A 22,944-nucleotide genomic window follows, 5' to 3' on the forward strand; every position below is an offset into this window, starting at 1 on the left:
AAGGAGTCGCGGGGAAAGGAGTCACGGGGAAAGGAGTCCCGGGGAAAGGAGTCACGGGGAAAGGAGTCACGGGGAAAGGAGTCACGGGGAAAGGAGTCACGGGGAAAGGAGTCACGGGGAAAGGAGTCACGGGGAAAAGAGTCACGGGGAAAAGAGTCACGGGGAAAAGAGTCACGCGGAAAAGAGTCACGGGGAAAAGAGTCACGGGGAAAAGAGTCACCGGGGACGGAGTCACGGGGGACGGGGGACGGAGTCACGGGGGACGGAGTCACGGGGGACGGAGCCACGGGGGACGGAGCCACGGGGGACGGGGGACAGAGTCACGGGGGACAGAGTCACGGGGGACAGAGTCACGGGGGACAGAGTCACGGGGGACAGAGTCACGGGGGACAGAGTCACGGGGGACAGAGTCACGGGGAAAAGAGTCACGGGGAAAAGAGTCACGGGGAAAAGAGTCACGGGGAAAAGAGTCACGGGGAAAAGAGTCACGGGGAAAAGAGTCACGGGGAAAAGAGTCACGGGGAAAAGAGTCACGGGGGACGGAGTCACGGGGGACGGAGTCACGGGGGACGGAGTCACGGGGGACGGAGTCACGGGGGACGGAGTCACGGGGGACGGAGTCACGGGGGACGGAGTCACGGGGGACGGAGTCACGGGGGACGGAGTCACGGGGGACGGACAGAGTCACGGGGGACAGAGTCACGGGGGACAGAGTCACGGGGGACAGAGTCACGGGGGACAGAGTCACGAGTCACGGGGGACGGAGTCACGAGTCACGGGGGACGGAGTCACAGGGGACAGAGTCACGAGTCACGGGGGACGGAGTCACGGGGGACGGAGTCACGGGGGACGGAGTCACGGGGGACGGAGTCACGGGGGACGGAGTCACGGGGGACGGAGTCACGGGGGACGGAGTCACGGGGGACGGAGTCACGGGGGACGGAGTCACGGGGGACGGAGTCACGGGGGACGGGGGACGGAGTCACGGGGGACGGAGTCACGGGGGACGGAGTCACGGGGGACGGGGGACGGAGTCACGGGGGACAGAGTCACGGGGGACAGAGTCACGGGGGACAGAGTCACGGGGGACAGAGTCACGGGGGACAGAGTCACGGGGGACAGAGTCACGGGGCACAGAGTCACGGGGGACAGAGTCACGGGGGACAGGGTCACGGGGGACAGGGTCACGGGGGACAGGGTCACGAGTCACGGGGGACGGAGTCACGGGGGACGGAGTCACGGGGGACGGAGTCACGGGGGACGGAGTCACGGGGGACGGAGTCACGGGGGACGGAGTCACGGGGGACGGAGTCACGGGGGACGGAGCCACGGGGGACGGGGGACAGAGTCACGGGGGACAGAGTCACGGGGGACAGAGTCACGGGGAAAAGAGTCACGGGGAAAAGAGTCACGGGGAAAAGAGTCACGGGGAAAAGAGTCACGGGGAAAAGAGTCACGGGGAAAAGAGTCACGGGCAAAAGAGTCACGGGCAAAAGAGTCACGGGCAAAAGAGTCACGGGCAAAAGAGTCACGGGCAAAAGAGTCACGGGCAAAAGAGTCACGGGCAAAAGAGTCACGGGCAAAAGAGTCACGGGCAAAAGAGTCACGGGCAAAAGAGTCACGGGCAAAAGAGTCACGGGCAAAAGAGTCACGGGCAAAAGAGTCACGGGCAAAAGAGTCACGGGCAAAAGAGTCACGGGCAAAAGAGTCACGGGCAAAAGAGTCACGGGCAAAAGAGTCACGGGCAAAAGAGTCACGGGCAAAAGAGTCACGGGGAAAAGAGTCACGGGGAAAAGAGTCACGGGGGACGGAGTCACGGGGGACGGAGTCACGGGGGACGGAGTCACGGGGGACGGAGTCACGGGGGACGGAGTCACGGGGGACGGAGTCACGGGGGACGGAGTCACGGGGGACGGAGTCACGGGGGACAGAGTCACGGGGGACAGAGTCACGGGGGACAGAGTCACGGGGGACAGAGTCACGGGGGACAGAGTCACGGGGGACAGAGTCACGGGGGACAGAGTCACGGGGGACAGAGTCACGGGGGACAGAGTCACGGGTCACGGGGGACGGAGTCACGGGGGACGGAGTCACGGGGGACGGAGTCACGGGGGACGGAGTCACGGGGGACGGAGTCACGGGGGACGGAGTCACGGGGGACGGAGTCACGGGGGACGGAGTCAAGGGGGACGGGGGACGGAGTCACGGGGGACAGAGTCACGGGGGACAGAGTCACGGGGGACAGAGTCACGGGGGACAGAGTCACGGGGGACAGGGTCACGAGTCACGGGGGACGGAGTCACGGGGGACGGAGTCACGGGGGACGGAGTCACGGGGGACGGAGTCACGGGGGACGGAGTCACGGGGGACGGGGGACGGAGTCACGGGGGGCGGAGTCACGGGGGGCGGGGGACGGAGTCACGGGGGACGGAGTCACGGGGGACGGAGTCACGGGGGACGGAGTCACGGGGGACGGAGTCACGGGGGACAGAGTCACGGGGGACGGAGTCACGGGGGACAGAGTCACGGGGGACAGAGTCACGGGGGACAGAGTCACGGGGGACAGAGTCACGGGGGACAGAGTCACGGGGGACAGAGTCACGGGGGACAGAGTCACGGGGGACAGAGTCACGGGGGACAGAGTCACGGGGGACAGAGTCACGGGGGTCGGGGGACGGAGTCACGGGGGACAGAGTCACGGGGGACAGAGTCACGGGGGACAGAGTCACGGGGGACAGAGTCACGGGGGACAGAGTCACGGGGGACAGAGTCACGGGGGACAGAGTCACGGGGGACAGAGTCACGGGGGACAGAGTCACGGGGGACAGAGTCACGGGGGGCGGGGGACAGAGTCACGGGGGGCGGGGGACGGAGTCCCGGGGGACGGAGTCCCGGGGGACGGAGTCCCGGGGGAAGGAGTCACGGGGAAAGGAGTCACGGGGAAAGGAGTCACGGGGAAAGGAGTCACGGGGAAAGGAGTCACGGGGAAAAGAGTCACGGGGAAAAGAGTCACGGGGAAAAGAGTCACGGGGAAAAGAGTCACGGGGAAAAGAGTCACGGGGAAAAGAGTCACGGGGAAAAGAGTCACGGGGAAAAGAGTCACGGGGGACGGGGGACGGAGTCACGGGGGACGGAGTCACGGGGGACGGAGTCACGGGGGACGGAGTCCCGGGGGACGGAGTCCCGGGGGACGGAGTCCCGGGGGACGGAGTCCCGGGGGACGGAGTCCCGGGGGAAGGAGTCCCGGGGAAAGGAGTCACGGGGAAAGGAGTCACGGGGAAAAGAGTCACGGGGAAAAGAGTCACGGGGAAAAGAGTCACGGGGAAAAGAGTCACGGGGAAAAGAGTCACGGGGAAAAGAGTCACGGGGGACGGGGGACGGAGTCACGGGGGACGGAGTCACGGGGGACGGAGTCACGGGGGACGGAGTCACGGGGGACGGAGTCACGGGGGACGGAGTCACGGGGGACGGAGTCACGGGGGACGGAGTCACGGGGGACGGAGTCCCGGGGGACGGAGTCCCGGGGGACGGAGTCCCGGGGAAAGGAGTCCCGGGGAAAGGAGTCACGGGGAAAGGAGTCACGGGGAAAGGAGTCACGGGGAAAGGAGTCACGGGGAAAGGAGTCACGGGGAAAGGAGTCACGGGGAAAGGAGTCACGGGGAAAGGAGTCACGGGGAAAGGAGTCACGGGGAAAGGAGTCACGGGGAAAAGAGTCACGGGGAAAAGAGTCACGGGGAAAAGAGTCACGGGGAAAAGAGTCACGGGGAAAAGAGTCACGGGGAAAAGAGTCACGGGGAAAAGAGTCACGGGGAAAAGAGTCACGGGGAAAAGAGTCACGGGGAAAAGAGTCACGGGGAAAAGAGTCACGGGGAAAAGAGTCACGGGGAAAAGAGTCACGGGGGACGGAGTCACGGGGGACGGAGTCACGGGGGACGGAGTCACGGGGGACGGGGGACGGAGTCACGGGGGACGGAGTCACGGGGGACAGAGTCACGGGGGACAGAGTCACGGGGGACAGAGTCACGGGGAAAAGAGTCACGGGGAAAAGAGTCACGGGGAAAAGAGTCACGGGGAAAAGAGTCACGGGGAAAAGAGTCACGGGGAAAAGAGTCACGGGGAAAAGAGTCACGGGGAAAAGAGTCACGGGGAAAAGAGTCACGGGGGACGGAGTCACGGGGGACGGAGTCACGGGGGACGGAGTCACGGGGGACGGAGTCACGGGGGACGGAGTCACGGGGGACGGAGTCACGGGGGACGGAGTCACGGGGGACAGAGTCACGGGGGACAGAGTCACGGGGGACAGAGTCACGGGGGACAGAGTCACGGGGGACAGAGTCACGGGGGACAGAGTCACGAGTCACGGGGGACGGAGTCACGGGGGACAGAGTCACGGGGGACAGAGTCACGGGGGACAGAGTCACGGGGGACAGAGTCACGGGGAAAAGAGTCACGGGGAAAAGAGTCACGGGGAAAAGAGTCACGGGGAAAAGAGTCACGGGGAAAAGAGTCACGGGGAAAAGAGTCACGGGGAAAAGAGTCACGGGGAAAAGAGTCACGGGGGACGGAGTCACGGGGGACGGAGTCACGGGGGACGGAGTCACGGGGGACGGAGTCACGGGGGACGGAGTCACGGGGGACGGAGTCACGGGGGACGGAGTCACGGGGGACGGAGTCACGGGGGACGGAGTCACGGGGGACAGAGTCACGGGGGACAGAGTCACGGGGGACAGAGTCACGGGGGACAGAGTCACGGGGGACAGAGTCACGGGGGACAGAGTCACGGGGGACAGAGTCACGGGGGACAGAGTCACGAGTCACGGGGGACGGAGTCACGGGGGACGGAGTCACGGGGGACGGAGTCACGGGGGACGGAGTCACGGGGGACGGAGTCACGGGGGACGGGGGACGGAGTCACGGGGGACGGAGTCACGGGGGACGGGGGACGGAGTCACGGGGGACAGAGTCACGGGGGACAGAGTCACGGGGGACAGAGTCACGGGGGACAGAGTCACGGGGGACAGAGTCACGGGGGACAGGGTCACGAGTCACGGGGGACGGAGTCACGGGGGACGGAGTCACGGGGGACGGGGGAAGGAGTCACGGGGGACGGAGTCACGGGGGACGGGGGAAGGAGTCACGGGGGACGGAGTCACGGGGGACGGGGGAAGGAGTCACGGGGGACGGAGTCACGGGGGACGGGGGAAGGAGTCACGGGGGACGGAGTCACGGGGGACGGGGGACGGAGTCACGGGGGACGGGGGACGGAGTCACGGGGGACGGAGTCACGGGGGACGGAGTCACGGGGGACGCAGTCACGGGGGACGCAGTCACGGGGGACGCAGTCACGGGGGACGCAGTCACGGGGGACGCAGTCACGGGGGACGCAGTCACGGGGGACGCAGTCACGGGGGACGCAGTCACGGGGGACGCAGTCACGGGGGACGCAGTCACGGGGGACGCAGTCACGGGGGACGCAGTCACGGGGGACGCAGTCACGGGGGACGCAGTCACGGGGGACGCAGTCACGGGGGACGGGGGACGCAGTCACGGGGGACGGGGGACGCAGTCACGGGGGACGGGGGACGCAGTCACGGGGGACAGGGGACGCAGTCACGGGGGACGGAGTCACGGGGGACGGAGTCACGGGGGACGGAGTCACGGGGGACGGAGTCACGGGGGACGGAGTCCCGGGGGACGGAGTCCCGGGGGACGGAGTCCCGGGGGACGGAGTCCCGGGGAAAGGAGTCACGGGGAAAGGAGTCACGGGGAAAGGAGTCACGGGGAAAGGAGTCACGGGGAAAGGAGTCACGGGGAAAGGAGTCACGGGGAAAGGAGTCACGGGGAAAGGAGTCACGGGGAAAGGAGTCACGGGGAAAGGAGTCACGGGGAAAGGAGTCACGGGGAAAGGAGTCACGGGGAAAAGAGTCACGGGGAAAAGAGTCACGGGGAAAAGAGTCACGGGGAAAAGAGTCACGGGGAAAAGAGTCACGGGGAAAAGAGTCACGGGGAAAAGAGTCACGGGGGACGGAGTCACGGGGGACGGGGGACGGAGTCACGGGGGACGGAGCCACGGGGGACGGGGGACAGAGTCACGGGGGACAGAGTCACGGGGGACAGAGTCACGGGGGACAGAGTCACGGGGAAAAGAGTCACGGGGAAAAGAGTCACGGGGAAAAGAGTCACGGGGAAAAGAGTCACGGGCAAAAGAGTCACGGGCAAAAGAGTCACGGGCAAAAGAGTCACGGGCAAAAGAGTCACGGGCAAAAGAGTCACGGGCAAAAGAGTCACGGGCAAAAGAGTCACGGGCAAAAGAGTCACGGGCAAAAGAGTCACGGGCAAAAGAGTCACGGGGAAAAGAGTCACGGGGAAAAGAGTCACGGGGAAAAGAGTCACGGGGAAAAGAGTCACGGGGGACGGAGTCACGGGGGACGGAGTCACGGGGGACGGAGTCACGGGGGACGGAGTCACGGGGGACGGAGTCACGGGGGACGGAGTCACGGGGGACGGAGTCACGGGGGACGGAGTCACGGGGGACGGAGTCACGGGGGACAGAGTCACGGGGGACAGAGTCACGGGGGACAGAGTCACGGGGGACAGAGTCACGGGGGACAGAGTCACGGGGGACAGAGTCACGGGGGACAGAGTCACGAGTCACGGGGGACGGAGTCACGGGGGACGGAGTCACGGGGGACGGAGTCACGGGGGACGGAGTCACGGGGGACGGGGGACGGAGTCACGGGGGACGGAGTCACGGGGGACGGGGGACGGAGTCACGGGGGACAGAGTCACGGGGGACAGAGTCACGGGGGACAGAGTCACGGGGGACAGAGTCACGGGGGACAGAGTCACGGGGGACAGAGTCACGGGGGACAGGGTCACGAGTCACGGGGGACGGAGTCACGGGGGACGGAGTCACGGGGGACGGAGTCACGGGGGACGGAGTCACGGGGGACGGAGTCACGGGGGACGGAGTCACGGGGGACGGAGTCACGGGGGACGGGGGACGGAGTCACGGGGGACGGAGTCACGGGGGACGGAGTCACGGGGGACGGGGGACGGAGTCACGGGGGACGGAGTCACGGGGGACGGAGTCACGGGGGACGCAGTCACGGGGGACGCAGTCACGGGGGACGCAGTCACGGGGGACGCAGTCACGGGGGACGCAGTCACGGGGGACGCAGTCACGGGGGACGCAGTCACGGGGGACGCAGTCACGGGGGACGCAGTCACGGGGGACGCAGTCACGGGGGACGCAGTCACGGGGGACGCAGTCACGGGGGACGCAGTCACGGGGGACGGGGGACGCAGTCACGGGGGACGGGGGACGCAGTCACGGGGGACGGGGGACGCAGTCACGGGGGACGGGGGACGCAGTCACGGGGGACGGGGGACGCAGTCACGGGGGACGGGGGACGCAGTCACGGGGGACGGGGGACGCAGTCACGGGGGACGCAGTCACGGGGACGGGGGACGCAGTCACGGGGGACGGGGGACGCAGTCACGGGGACGGGGGACGCAGTCACGGGGGACGGGGGACGTAGTCACGGGGGACGGGGGACGCAGTCACGGGGGACGCAGTCACGGGGGACGCAGTCACGGGGGACGCAGTCACGGGGGACGCAGTCACGGGGGACGGGGGACGCAGTCACGGGGGACGCAGTCACGGGGGACGGGGGACGCAGTCACGGGGGACGCAGTCACGGGGGACAGAGTCACGGGGGACGGGGGACAGAGTCACGGGGGACGGGGGACGCAGTCGCGGGGGACGCGGGGTCGGGGGACGCAGTCGCGGGGGACGCGGGACACAGTCACGGGGGACGGGGGACGGAGTCACGGGGGACGGGGGACGGAGTCACGGGGGACGGGGGACGGAGTCACGGGGGACGGGGGACGGAGTCACGGGGGACGGGGGACGGAGTCACGGGGGACGGGGGACGGAGTCACGGGGGACGGGGGACGGAGTCACGGGGGACGGGGGACGGAGTCACGGGGGACGGGGGACGGAGTCACGGGGGACGGGGGACGGAGTCACGGGGGACGGGGGACGGAGTCACGGGGGACGGGGGACGGAGTCACGGGGGACGGGGGACGGAGTCACGGGGGACGGGGGACGGAGTCACGGGGGACGGAGTCACGGGGGACGGGGGACGGAGTCACGGGGGACGGAGTCACGGGGGACGGGGGACGGAGTCACGGGGGACGGGGGACGGAGTCACGGGGGACGGGGGACGGAGTCACGGGGGACGGGGGACGGAGTCACGGGGGACGGAGTCACGGGGGACGGAGTCACGGGGGACGCAGTCACGGGGGACGCAGTCACGGGGGACGCAGTCACGGGGGACGCAGTCACGGGGGACGCAGTCACGGGGGACGCAGTCACGGGGGACGCAGTCACGGGGGACGCAGTCACGGGGGACGCAGTCACGGGGGACGCAGTCACGGGGGACGCAGTCACGGGGGACGCAGTCACGGGGGACGCAGTCACGGGGGACGCAGTCACGGGGGACGGGGGACGCAGTCACGGGGGACGGGGGACGCAGTCACGGGGGACGGGGGACGCAGTCACGGGGGACGGGGGACGCAGTCACGGGGGACGGGGGACGCAGTCACGGGGGACGAGGGACGCAGTCACGGGGGACGGGGGACGCAGTCACGGGGACGGGGGACACAGTCACGGTGGACGGGGGACACAGTCACGGGGGACGGGGGACACAGTCACGGGGGACGGGGGACACAGTCACGGGGGACGGGGGACACAGTCACGGGGGACGGGGGACACAGTCACGGGGGACGGGGGACACAGTCACGGGGGACGGGGGACACAGTCACGGGGGACGGGGGACACAGTCACGGGGGACGGGGGACACAGTCACGGGGGACGGGGGACACAGTCACGGGGGACGGGGGACACAGTCACGGGGGACGGGGGACACAGTCACGGGGGACGGGGGACACAGTCACGGGGGACACAGTCACGGGGGACACAGTCACGGGGGACACAGTCACGGGGGACACAGTCACGGGGGACACAGTCACGGGGGACACAGTCACGGGGGACACAGTCACGGGGGACACAGTCACGGGGGACACAGTCACGGGGGACACAGTCACGGGGGACACAGTCACGGGGGGCGGGGGACACAGTCACGGGGGGCGAGGGACACAGTCACGGGGGGCGGGGGACACAGTCACGGGGGGGCGGGGGACACAGTCACGGGGGGCGGGGGACACAGTCACGGGGGACACAGTCACGGGGGACGGGGGACACAGTCACGGGGGACGGGGGACACAGTCACGGGGGACGGGGGACACAGTCACGGGGGACACAGGACACAGTCACGGGGGACACAGTCACGGGGGACGGGGGACACAGTCACGGGGGACACAGTCACGGGACGGGGGACACAGTCACGGGGGACGGGGGACACAGTCACGGGGGACGGGGGACACAGTCACGGGGGACGGGGGACACAGTCACGGGGGACGGGGGACACAGTCACGGGGGACGGGGGACACAGTCACGGGGGACAGAGTCACGGGGGACAGAGTCACGGGGGACAGAGTCACGGGGGACGGGGGACGCAGTCACGGGGGACGCAGTCACGGGGGACGCAGTCACGGGGGACGCAGTCACGGGGGACGCAGTCACGGGGGACGCAGTCACGGGGGACGCAGTCACGGGGGACGCAGTCACGGGGGACGCAGTCACGGGGGACGCAGTCACGGGGGACGCAGTCACGGGGGACGCAGTCACGGGGGACGCAGTCACTGGGGACGCGGGACAGAGTCACTGGGGACGGGGGACAGAGTCACTGGGGACGGGGGACAGAGTCACTGGGGACGGGGGACAGAGTCACTGGGGACGGGGGACAGAGTCACTGGGGACGGGGGACAGAGTCACTGGGGACGGGGGACAGAGTCACTGGGGACGGGGGACAGAGTCACTGGGGACGGGGGACAGAGTCACTGGGGACGGGGGACAGAGTCACTGGGGACGCGGGACAGAGTCACTGGGGACGGGGGACAGAGTCACTGGGGACGGGGGACAGAGTCACTGGGGACGGGGGACAGAGTCACTGGGGACGGGGGACAGAGTCACTGGGGACGGGGGACAGAGTCACTGGGGACGGGGGACAGAGTCACTGGGGACGGGGGACACTGGGGACGGGGGACAGAGTCACTGGGGACGGGGGACAGAGTCACTGGGGATGGGGACAGAGTCCATCCCAAACCCCAGTGTAACATTTAACCCCCCACAACCCAAGCCCCACAGTGACATTTAACCCCCCCCCCATCCCAAACCGCACAGTGACATTTAACAACCCCCCAACCCAAACCCCAGTTACATTTAACCCCCCCCAGCCCAAACCCCACAGTGACATTTAACCCCCATCCCAAACCCCAGTTACATTTAACCCCCCCCAGCCCAAACCCCACAGTGACATTTAACCCCCATCCCAAACCCCAGGGTGACATTTAACCCCCCCCAGCCCAAACCACACAGTGACAATTAACCCCCCCAGCCCAAACCACAGTGACATTTAAAACCCCCCATCCCAAACCGCACAGTGACATTTAACCCCCCCCCCAGCCCAAACCGCACAGTGACATTTAACCCCCCCCCCATCCCAAACCCCAGGGTGACATTTAACCCCCCCATCCCAAACCCCAGGGTGACATTTAACCCCCCCAGCCCAAACCGCACAGTGACATTTAACCCCCATCCCAAACCCCAGTGACATTTAACCCCCCCCAGCCCAAATCACAGTGACAATTAACCCCCCCATCCCAAACCACACAGTGACAATTAACCCCCCCCAGCCCAAACCCCAGGGTGACATTTAAACCCCCCCAGCCCAAACTGCACAGTGACATTTAACCCCCCCAGCCCAAACCCCAGTCACATTTAACCCCCCCCCCAGCCCAAACCCCAGTGACATTTAAACCCCCCCAGCCCAAACTGCACAGTGACATTTAACCCCCCCAGCCCAAACCCCAGGGTGACATTTAACCCCCATCCCAAACCTCAGGGTGACATTTAAACCCCCCATCCCAAACCCCACAGTGACAATTAACCCCCCCCAGCCCAAACCCCACAGTGACAATTAACCCCCCCCAGCCCAAACCCAGGGTGACATTAAACCCCCCCAGCCCAAACTGCACAGTGACATTTAACCCCCCCCCCAGCCCAAACCCTAGGGTGATGTTGTGAATTGTGATAAAATGAAGAAATTCTGTATCTGAGCATCAACTAAACACCATTCAGAGTTTACATTTATAGGATGTTTTTCAGAACCATCAGACAATCAGATGATGTTAATAAAGATGGAATTAAGTCTTGATGATGATGAAATGTGAAGTTTGAAGCTCAGTTCAGGGTGAGGCTGCTCACTGACACTCCTTACACTCAGGTGTAGTGTGAGCGAGGAGCCAGAAAAGGTGATGTGTGTGTTACTGGGATGGTTATAAAACTGGAATAAAGACCCAGAGGAGACAGGGGGGAAGTTTTAACCTGACCCTCCCATCAGGAAACTGACAGGCTGGTGTGGAAAGCTGGTTTTACTCAACCCCATGTTACTCTTCACTCGGGTCAGACAGTCAGACTGTGGGAGGGGTTAAAGCAGCGTTCCACCCTGATCCTGTGGGGTTTCCTGCTGGGGAATTAGGTTAAAATGACCCGAGAATTCAAATCCCACTGTGACAAGGTCAGCAATTGAATTGAATCAATCTGTTCATTTGTGGGTCAGCGTCAGAAAAGCTTGACCCTGAAATCTGCCGGATTGTTGTAAAAATGCAAGTGGTTCATTGTGACCTTGGTGAGATTACAGTCCCCACAATCATCGAATCAGACAGTATAGAAGAGGCCCTTCGCCCATCAAGCCTGCACCAATAAAAAACTACTCCAACGCTACACTAATCCCACTTCCCAACACTTGGCCCAGATCCTGGAATGTTTTGGCATTTGAAGTTCTCAGTTAATGTGATTAACTCTTCATTTCCCCCAAGGTAACTGTGGATTGGTCACTGATGTTACCTCGGTCACCATTGAACATTCGTGAGGACAACATTTTAAAAATGCTGAGGCGTTTCAGTTTCTGAAGCTGAGCGGTGTGGCCTCAATGTTGCTGATGTCCAGCTGGAGAAAGTTATCTGTGAGTGTATGTCGGAGAGGAAGAGGTCAATCTGAGCATCATTCACACATACAGAAGCTGTCCTTGTCCTTTCAGGGGATGTCACCCATGGGCTCCATCTGAATGTGGAATTGGAGAGGGTCAAACGTGGAGCCTTGGGGCTCACTGGAGGGGACTGTAACCAGGGGGAGATGGAAATAACAAATCCATGGAATTAAATCAGGCAGCATTGAAAAGTGTGGGTGATCAACTCAGCCAGCTCACTGCCTGGAGAGCAAAATGGGAATCAAGCTCAGAGTTTCTTCCCACAGACTCTGACATTCTGAAAAATAAAGAAATGGGAATAATCACTCTCCAGACAGGAAACCGATAGGATCGGATGGGACAATGATTCCAGTTTGGATGTTAAACCAGGGTCTGTCCAATGGGGAGTAAACAAGTCCCACAATGAACAACTATTAGCTACAACCAGTCCATTCTCCTCTGTGAAGTATCACCCTCCACACAGCAAACGTGCCTGACCTGCATGTGGAACAAAATATCAAGCAGTCCGGGGGGTTTTGCAGGATCGCTCAGCGCTGTCCCCCACATCAACCCAAACATTTACCACAAAGGACAATGACCCTGACTAACATGGACTGGTAACACAGGACCTTCTGCCTCACTCCCAAACTCAGCTAATCCCACAAACCAAGAGCAACAAGTTATTTTTTTTATGAATATTTTATTGAAAATTTTTGGTCAACCAACACAGTGCATTGTGCATCCTTTACACAATATTATAACAACACAAATAACAATGACCTATTTTATAAACAGAAAATGAATAAATAATAATTAACAAAAATGAAAACTAACCCTAATTGGCAACTGCCTTATCACAAGTAACACTCTCCAAAAATATAATTTAACAGCCCAATATATAATTATCTGTAGCAACGACCTATACATATTATACAGTATATATTAACAACCCTGAGAGTCCTTCTGGTTCCTCCCCCCCCCCCCCCCCCCCCCCCGCCGATCCTGGGCTGCTGCTGCTGCCTTCTTTTTCCCATTCCATCTATCTTTCTGCGAGGTATTCGACGAACGGTTGCCACCGCCTGGTGAACCCTTGAGCCGACCCCCTTAGGACGAACTTAATCCGCTCTAGCTTTATAAACCCTGCCATGTCATTTATCCAGGTCTCCACCCCCGGGGGCTTGGCTTCATTCCACATTAGCAATATCCTACGCCGGGCTACTAGGGACGCAAAGGCCAAAACATCGGCCTCTCTCGCCTCCTGCACTCCCGGCTCTTGTGCAACCCCAAATATAGCCAACCCCCAGCTTGGTTCGACCCGGACCCCCACTACTTTTGAAAGCACCTTTGTCACCCCCATCCAAAACCTCTGTAGTGCCGGGGATGACCAAAACATATGGGTATGATTCGCTGGGCTTCTCGAGCACCTCGCACACCTATCCTCCACCCCAAAAAATTTACTGAGCCGTGCTCCAGTCATATGCGCCCTGTGAAATACCTTAAACTGAATCAGGCTTAGCCTGGCACACGAGGACGACGAGTTTACCCTGCTTAGGGCATCTGCCCACAGCCCATCCTCGATCTCCTCCCCCAGCTCTTCTTCCCATTTCCCTTTTAGTTCATCTACCATAGTCTCCCCTTCGTCCCTCATTTCCCTATATATATCTGACACCTTACCATCCCCCACCCATGTCTTTGAGATCACTCTGTCCTGCACCTCTTGTGTCGGGAGCTGCGGGAATTCCCTCACCTGTTGCCTCGCAAAAGCCCTCAGTTGCATATACCTGAATGCATTCCCTTGGGGCAACCCATATTTCTCGGTCAGCGCTCCCAGACTCGCGAACTTCCCATCCACAAACAGATCTTTCAGTTGCGTTATTCCTGCTCTTTGCCACATTCCATATCCCCCATCCATTCCCCCCCGGGGAAAACCTATGGTTGTTTATAGAACATAGAACATAGAACAATACAGCGCAGTACAGGCCCTTCGGCCCACGATGTTGCACCGAAACAAAAGCCATCTAACCTACACTATGCCATTATCATCCATATGTTTATCCAATAAACGTTTAAATGCCCTCAATGTTGGCGAGTTCACTACTGTAGCAGGTAGGGCATTCCACGGCCTCACTACTCTTTGCGTAAAGAACCTACCTCTGACCTCTGTCCTATATCTATTACCCCTCAGTTTAAAGTTATGTCCCCTCGTGCCAGCCATATCCATCCGCGGGAGAAGGCTCTCACTGTCCACCCTATCCAACCCCCTGATCATTTTGTATGCCTCTATTAAGTCTCCTCTTAACCTTCTTCTCTCCAACGAAAACAACCTCAAGTCCGTCAGCCTTTCCTCATAAGATTTTCCCTCCATACCAGGCAACATCCTGGTAAATCTCCTCTGCACCCGCTCCAAAGCCTCCACGTCCTTCCTATAATGCGGTGACCAGAACTGTACGCAATACTCCAAATGCGGCCGGACCAGAGTTCTGTACAGCTGCAACATGACCTCCCGACTCCGGAACTCAATCCCTCTACCAATAAAGGCCAACACTCCATAGGCCTTCTTCACAACCCTGTCAACCTGGGTGGCAACTTTCAGGGATCTATGTACATGGACACCTAGATCCCTCTGCTCAGCCACACTTTCAAGAACTTTACCATTAGCCAAATATTCCGCATTCCTGTTATTCCTTCCAAAGTGAATCACCTCACACTTCTCTACATTAAACTCCATTTGCCACCTCTCAGCCCAGCTCTGCAGCTTATCTATATCCCTCTGTAACCTGCTACTTCCTTCCACACTATCGACAACACCACCGACTTTAGTATCGTCTGCAAATTTACTCACCCACCCTTCTGCGCCTTCCTCTAGGTCATTGATAAAAATGACAAACAGCAACGGCCCCAGAACAGATCCTTGTGGTACTCCACTTGTGACTGTACTCCATTCTGAACGTTTCCCATCAACCACCACCCTCTGTCTTCTTTCAGCTAGCCAATTTCTGATCCACATCTCTAAATCACCCTCAATCCCCAGCCTCCGTATTTTTTGCAATAGCCTACCGTGGGGAACCTTATCAAACGCTTTGCTGAAATCCATATACACCACATCAACTGCTCTACCCTCGTCTACCTGTTCAGTCACCTTCTCAAAGAACTCAATAAGGTTTGTGAGGCATGACCTACCCTTCACAAAGCCATGCTGACTATCCCTGATCATATTATTCCTATCTAGATGATTATAAATCTTGTCCCTTATAATCCCCTCCAAGACTTTACCCACTACAGACGTGAGGCTCACCGGTCTATAGTTGCCGGGGTTGTCTCTGCTCCCCTTTTTGAACAAAGGGACCACATTTGCTGTCCTCCAGTCCTCTGGCACTATTCCTGTAGCCAATGATGACATAAAAATCAAAGCCAAAGGTCCAGCAATCTCTTCCCTGGCCTCCCATAGAATCCTAGGATAAATCCCATCAGGTCCCGGGGACTTATCTATTTTCAGCCTGTCCAGAATTGCCAACACCTCTTCCCTACGTACCTCAATGCCATCTATTCTATTAGCCTGGGGCTCAGCATTCTCCTCCACAACATTATCTTTTTCCTGAGTGAATACTGACGAAAAATATTCATTTAGTATCTCGCCTATCTCTTCAGACTCCACACACAATTTCCCATCCCTGTCCTTGACTGGTCCTACTCTTTCCCTAGTCATTCGCTTATTCCTGACATACCTATAGAAAGCTTTTGGGTTTTCCTTGATCCTTCCTGCCAAATACTTCCCATGTCCCCTCCTTGCTCGTCTTAGCTCTCTCTTTAGATCCTTCCTCGCTACCTTGTAACTATCCATCGCCCCAACCGAAACTTCACACTTCATCTTCACATAGGCCTTCTTCTTCCTCTTAACAAGAGATTCCACTTCCCTGGTAAACCACGGTTCCCTCGCTCGACGCCTTCCTCCCTGTCTGACCGGTACATACTTATCAAGAACACGCAGTAGCTGATCCTTGAACAAGCCCCACTTATCCAGTGTGCCCAACACTTGCAGCCTACTTCTCCACCTTATCCCCCCCAAGTCACGTCTAATGGCATCATAATTGCCCTTCCCCCAGCTATAACTCTTGCCCTGCGGTGTATACTTATCCCTTTCCATCATTAACGTAAACGTCACCGAATTGTGGTCACTGTCCCCAAAGTGCTCTCCTACCTCCAAATCCAACACCTGGCCTGGTTCATTACCCAAAACCAAATCCAACGTGGCCTCGCCTCTTGTTGGCCTGTCAACATATTGTTTCAGGAAACCCTCCTGCACACACTGTACAAAAAACGACCCATCTATTGTACTCGAACTATATATTTTCCAGTCAATATTTGGAAAGTTAAAGTCTCCCATAATAACTACCCTGTTACTTTCGCTCATATCCAGAATCATCTTCGCCATCCTTTCCTCTACATCCCTAGAACTATTAGGAGGCCTATAAAAAACTCCCAACAGGGTGACCTCTCCTTTCCTGTTTCTAACTTCAGCCAATACTACCTCGGAAGAAGAGTCCCCATCTAGCATCCTCTCCGCCACCGTAATACTGCTCTTGACTAGCAGCGCCACACCTCCCCCTCTTTTGCCTCCTTCTCTGAGCTTACTAAAACACCTAAACCCCGGAACCTGCAACATCCATTCCTGTCCCTGCTCTATCCATGTCTCCGAAATGGCCACAACATCGAAGTCCCAGGTACCAACCCACGCTGCCAGTTCCCCTACCTTGTTTCGTATACTCCTGGCATTGAAGTAGACACACTTCAAACCACCTACCTGAACGCTGGCCCCCTCCTGCGACGTCAAATCTGTGCTCCTGACCTCTATACTCTCATTCTCCCTTACCCTAAAACTACAATCCAGGTTCCCATGCCCCTGCTGCATTAGTTTAAACCCCCCCAAAGAGCACTAACAAATCTCCCCCCCAGGATATTTGTGCCCCTCAGGTTCAGATGTAGACCATCCTGTCTGTAGAGGTCCCACCTTCCCCAGAAAGAGCCCCAGTTATCCAAAAATCTGAAACCCTCCCGCCTGCACCATCCCTGCAGCCACGTGTTTAAATGCTCTCTCTCCCTATTCCTCATCTCACTATCACGTGGCACGGGCAACAACCCAGAGATAACAACTCTGTTTGTTCTAGTTCTGAGCTTCCATCCTAGCTCCCTGAAAGCCTGCCTGACATCCTTGTCCCCTTTCCTACCTATGTCGTTGGTGCCAATGTGGACCACGACTTGGGGCTGCTCCCCCTCCCCCCTAAGGACCCGGAAAACACGATCCGAGACATCACGTACCCTTGCACCTGGGAGGCAACATACCAAACGTGAGTCTCTCACGCTCCCATAAAATCTCCTATCTGTGCCCCTGACTATAGAGTCCCCAATTACTAATGCTCTGCTCCTCTCCCCCCTTTCCTTCTGAGCAACAGGGACAGACTCCGTGCCAGAGGCCCGTACCCCATGGCTTACCCCTGGTAAGTCGTCCCCCCCACAAGTATCCAAAGCGGTATACTTGTTTCTCAGGGGAACGACCGCAGGGGATCCCTGCACTGACTGTTTTTTCCCAGTCCCTCTTACAGTTACCCACCTATCTCCAATCTTTGGTGTAACTAATTCCCTGAAGCTGCTATCTATGACCCCTTCTGCCTCCCGAATGATCCGAAGTTCTTCCAACTCCAGCTCCAGTTCCCTAACTCGGTCTTGGAGGAGCTGGAGATGGCAGCACTTCCTGCAGGTAAAATCAGCAGGGACACTAACTGCATCCCTCACCTCAAACATCCTGCAGGAGGAACATTGCACTCCCTTCCCTGCCATTCCTCTAACTTTCTACCAAGATCTGGCTAACAACTAAATTAAATTTTTATAAAAAATAATAATAATATAATAAAAATATGGTACTTACCTCAGACCAATGGGTTTTATTATTAGGTTAGAGGAGGAGGGCGGGTGGGAGACACTACACGTGTAGTGTCTCGGGTTTCCTCTCCACCAGAATTTATTGGTGAGGGTCTTCCCAGACGTCCGCGGGTCGACTTCCTGTTCCCGCCTAAAAAACTAATTTTTAAAAAAAAAGAAAAATTCTCAGCTCCTGCTGAAACTGACTCACCACTCACCAGCTGTTCTCCCGCCGAAATCGACTGGCCTGCCCCTGCAAAGAGAAGTGCTTTTAAAGGTTGACTTACCTCCCAGCAACCTCCTTCCGCAATGCTCCCGCTGAAATTGACTAACCAGCTGCTCTCACGCCGCCGAATCGGGGACCCCCCCAAGGCTCCAGTTTTTCCCCTATGCCGTCTCCACTGTCCCCAAATCTTCAGTGTAGCCACCACCACCGGGCTTGTGGTGTAGTTCCTCGGTGAGAACGGCAATGGGGCTGTCACCATAGCCTGTAGGCTAGTCCCCCTACAGGATGCCCTCTCTAATCTCTTCCACGCCGCTCCCTCCTCCTCTCCCATCCACTTACTCACCATTGAAATATTAGCGGCCCAATAATACTCACTTAGGCACGGTAGTGCCAGCCCCCCCCTATCCCTGCTACGCTGTAAGAATCCCTTCCTCACTCTCGGGGTCTTCCCGGCCCACACAAAACCCATGATGCTCTTTTCGATCCTTTTAAAAAAAGCCTTCGTGATCACCACCGGGAGGCACTGAAACACAAAGAGGAATCTCGGGAGGACCACCATCTTAACCGCCTGCACCCTCCCTGCCAGTGACAGGGATACCATATCCCATCTCTTGAAATCCTCCTCCATTTGTTCCACCAACCGCGTTAAATTTAACCTATGCAATGTGCCCCAATTCTTGGCTATCTGGATCCCCAGGTAACGAAAGTCCCTTGTTACCTTCCTCAACGGTAGGTCCTCTATTTCTCTACTCTGCTCCCCTGGATGCACCACAAACAACTCACTTTTCCCCATGTTCAATTTATACCCTGAAAAATCCCCAAACTCCCCAAGTATCCGCATTATTTCTGGCATCCCCTCCGCCGGGTCTGCCACATATAGTAACAAATCGTCCGCATACAAAGATACCCGGTGTTCTTCTCCTCCTCTAAGTACTCCCCTCCACTTCTTGGAACCCCTCAACGCTATCGCCAGGGGCTCAATCGCCAGTGCAAACAATAATGGGGACAGAGGGCATCCCTGCCTTGTCCCTCTATGGAGCCGGAAATATGCAGATCCCCGTCCATTCATGACCACGCTCGCCATTGGGGCCCTATACAACAGCTGCACCCATCTAACATACCCCTCTCCAAAACCAAATCTCCTCAACACCTCCCACAAATAATCCCACTCCACTCTATCAAATGATTTCTCGGCATCCATCGCCACTACTATCTCCGTTTCCCCCTCTGGTGGGGGAATCATCATTACCCCTAACAGCCTCCGTATATTCGTGTTCAGCTGTCTCCCCTTCACAAACCCAATTTGGTCCTCGTGGACCACCCCCGGGACACATTCCTCTATTCTCATTGCCATTACCTTGGCCAGGATCTTGGCATCTACATTTAGGAGGGAAATAGGTCTATAGGACCCGCATTGTAGCGGGTCCTTTTCCTTCTTTAAGAGAAGCGATATCGTTGCTTCAGACATAGTTGGGGGCAGTTGTCCCCTTTCCTTTGCCTCATTAAAGGTCCTCGTCAATACCGGGGCGAGCAAGTCCACATATTTTCTATAGAATTCGACTGGGAATCCATCCGGTCCCGGGGCCTTTCCCGCCTGCATGTTCCTAATTCCTTTCACCACTTCTTCTACCTCGATCTGTGCTCCCAGTCCCACCCTTTCCTGCTCTTCCACCTTGGGAAATTCCAGCCGATCCAAAAAGCCCATCATTCTCTCCCTCCCATCCGGGGGTTGAGCTTCATATAATTTTTTATAAAATGTCTTGAACACTCCATTCACTCTCTCCGCTCCCCGCTCCATCTCTCCTTCCTCATCCCTCACTCCCCCTATTTCCCTCGCTGCTCCCCTTTTCCTCAATTGGTGTGCCAGCAACCTGCTCGCCTTCTCCCCATATTCGTACTGTACACCCTGTGCCTTCCTCCATTGTGCCTCTGCAGTGCCCGTAGTCAGCAAGTCAAATTCTACATGTAGCCTTTGCCTTTCCCTGTACAGTCCCTCCTCCGGTGCTTCCGCATATTGTCTGTCCACCCTCAAAAGTTCTTGCAGCAACCGCTCCCGTTCCTTACTCTCCTGCTTCCCTTTATGTACCCTTATTGATATCAGCTCCCCTCTAACCACCGCCTTCAACGCCTCCCAGACCACTCCCACCTGGACCTCCCCATTATCATTGAGTTCCAAGTACTTTTCAATGCACCCCCTCACCCTTAGACACACCCCCTCATCTGCCATTAGTCCCATGTCCATTCTCCAGGGTGGGCGCCCTTCTGTTTCCTCCCCTATCTCCAAGTCTACCCAGTGTGGAGCGTGATCCGAAATGGCTATAGCCGTATACTCCGTTCCCCTCACCTTCGGGATCAACGCCCTTCCCAGCACAAAAAAGTCTATTCGCGAGTAGACTTTATGGACATAGGAGAAAAACGAAAACTCCTTACTCCTCGGTCTGCTAAATCTCCACGGGTCTACACCTCCCATCTGCTCCATAAAATCTTTAAGTACCTTGGCTGCTGCAGGCCTCCTTCCAGTCCTGGACTTCGACCTATCCAGCCCTGGTTCCAACACTGTATTAAAATCTCCCCCCATTATCAGCTTTCCCATCTCTAGGTCCGGAATGCGTCCTAGCATCCGCCTCATAAAATTGGCATCATCCCAGTTCGGGGCATATACGTTTACCAAAACCACCGTCTCCCCCTGTAGTTTGCCACTCACCATCACGTATCTGCCCCTGTTATCCGCCACTATAGTCTTTGCCTCGAACATTACCCGCTTCCCCACTAGTATAGCCACCCCCCTGTTTTTCGCATCTAGCCCCGAATGAAACACTTGCCCCACCCATCCTTTGCGTAGCCTAACCTGGTCTATCAGTTTCAGGTGCGTTTCCTGTAACATAACCACATCTGCCTTAAGTTTCTTAAGGTGTGCGAGTACCCGTGCCCTCTTTATCGGCCCGTTCAGCCCTCTCACGTTCCACGTGATCAGCCGGGTTGGGGGGCTTCCTACCCCCCCCCCCCCCCCCCCTTGTCGATTAGCCATCCCCTTTTTCCAGCTCCTCACCCGGTTCCCACGCAGCTGTATCTCCCCCAGGCGGTGCCCCCCCGCCCATCCCCTCCCATACCAGCTCCCCCCTCTCCCCAGCAGCAGCAACCCAGTAATTCCCCCCTCCCACCCCCCCCGCTAGAGTAATTACTCCCCCCATGTTGCTCCCAGAAGTCAGCAAACTCTGGCCGACCTCGGCTTCCCCCCGTGACCTCGGCTCGCACCGTGCGACGCCCCCTCCTTCCTGCTTCTCTATTCCCGCCATGATTATCATAGCGCGGGAACCAAGCCCGCGCTTCTCCCTTGGCCCCGCCCCCAATGGCCAACGCCCCATCTCCTCCACCTCCCCCCATCACCACCTGTGGAAGAGAGAAAAGTTACCACATCGCAGGATTAGTACATAAAACTCCTCTTTCCCCCCTTTTTAACCCCCCTCTTCGCCCCCCACATTCGCCCCACCACTTTGTTCAAACTTTCTTTTTAATAACCCGCTCATTCCAGTTTTTCTTCCACAATAAAAGTCCACGCTTCATCCGCCGTCTCAAAGTAGTGGTGCCTTCCTCGATATGTGACCCACAGTCTTGCCGGTTGCAGCATTCCAAATTTTATCTTCTTTTTATGAAGCACCGCCTTGGCCCGATTAAAGCTCGCCCTCCTTCTTGCCACCTCCGCACTCCAGTCTTGATAAATGCGGATCACCGCGTTCTCCCATTTACTGCTCCGAGTTTTCTAAGGACCATTTCTTTATCCTTAAAACGGAGGAATCTCACCACTATGGCTCTGGGAATTTCTCCTGCTCTCGGTCCTCGCGCCATCACTCGGTATGCTCCTTCCACCTCCAACGGACCCGCCGGGGCCTCCGCTCCCATTAACGAGTGCAGCATCGTGCTCATATATGCCCCAACGTCCGCTCCCTCCACACCTTCAGGAAGACCAAGAATCCTCAGGTTGTTCCTCCTTGCATTGTTCTCCAGTGCCTCCAACCTTTCCACACATCGTTTCTGATGTGCCTCATGCATCTCCGTCTTTACCACCAGGCCCTGTATGTCGTCCTCATTCTCGGCTGCCTTTGCCTTCACGACCCGAAGCTCCCGCTCCTGGGTCTTTTGTTCCTCCTTTAGCCCTTCGATCGCCTGTAGTATCGAGGCCAACAGCTCTTTCTTCATTTCCTTTTTGAGCTCTTCCACGCAGCATTTCAAGAACTCTTGTTGTTCAGGGCCCCATGTTAAACTGCCACCTTCCGACGCCATCTTGGTTTTTGCTTGCCTTCCTTGCCGCTGTTCTAAAGGATCCACTGCAATCCGGCCACTTTCTCCTCCTTTTTTCATCCGTATCCAGGGGGGATTCCCTTCTGGTTTACCGCACAGTGTTTTTAGCCGTCAAAATTGCCGTTGGGGCTCCTATCAAGAGCCCAAAAGTCCGTTTCACCGGGAGCTGCCGAAACGTGCGACTCAGCTGGTCATCGCCGCACCCGGAAGTCCAAGAGCAACAAGTTGTCTCAACCTCTTGACTTAATCATGTCAAGAAATCTGGTTTATCATCGAATCCCTCCAGTGTGGAAGGAGGCCATTCAGCCCATCGAGTCTGCACCGATCCTCTGAAAGAACACCCCAACT

The 22,944-nt window shown here is 58.4% G+C and overlaps 1 protein-coding gene across 2 annotated transcripts in view; it reads right to left on the reverse strand.

The window, feature by feature from the left end:
• The window catches only part of LOC140390473 (butyrophilin subfamily 1 member A1-like), a 391,546-nt gene that overhangs the window by 267,756 nt on the left and 100,846 nt on the right, over positions 1 to 22,944 (reverse strand). The window lies entirely within an intron of this gene.

The sequence above is a fragment of the Scyliorhinus torazame genome, chromosome 14 (assembly GCF_047496885.1).
Source record: "Scyliorhinus torazame isolate Kashiwa2021f chromosome 14, sScyTor2.1, whole genome shotgun sequence".
Lineage (NCBI taxonomy): Eukaryota > Metazoa > Chordata > Chondrichthyes > Carcharhiniformes > Scyliorhinidae > Scyliorhinus > Scyliorhinus torazame.